Source organism: Priapulus caudatus, unplaced genomic scaffold (genome assembly GCF_000485595.1).
Source record: "Priapulus caudatus unplaced genomic scaffold, Priapulus_caudatus-5.0.1 Scaffold96, whole genome shotgun sequence".
Taxonomy (NCBI): Eukaryota; Metazoa; Priapulida; class Priapulimorpha; order Priapulimorphida; family Priapulidae; genus Priapulus; species Priapulus caudatus.
In genome coordinates, this window is record NW_014577157.1 from 45532 (window position 1) to 46050 (window position 519).

The following is a 519-nucleotide window of genomic DNA, read 5'->3' on the forward strand; positions in this document are numbered from 1 at the left end:
GCACGCACGCAGTAATGCACCTACCCACACACCTTCCCACACACGCACGCACGCAGTAGTGCACCTAGCCACGCACGCACGCACGCACGCACGCACGCACGCACGCACGCACGCACGCATCCGGCGAACACTTCCCACAACTGTCATGATATAACGCCATGTTTCGCGCACGTTTTTTCGGCAGTGTATAGACTAACGCAGCGAGACATCTGTACGGGTTTGCACGCGCCGAGTTATAGAATGCTGCAAGAAAACCAGCCGCTAGTGAATAAACGAACACGAAGGCTTTTGTGTGCAGTTATGTAGAAGTGTGGTAGACGTCCGCAAAATTTCTCTCTCTCTCTCTATCGCTTTCTCTCTCAAACTCCTTTTCAATTTCTCTTTCTTTCCCTCTCTTTCTCTCTCTCTCTCTCGCGCGCTCTCCCATGAAGGAGAGGGGGAGGGGGAATGAATGAAGCTAGATGAAGTGTGTGTGTGTGTGTGTGTGTGTGTGTGTGTGTGTGTGTGTGTGTGTGTGTG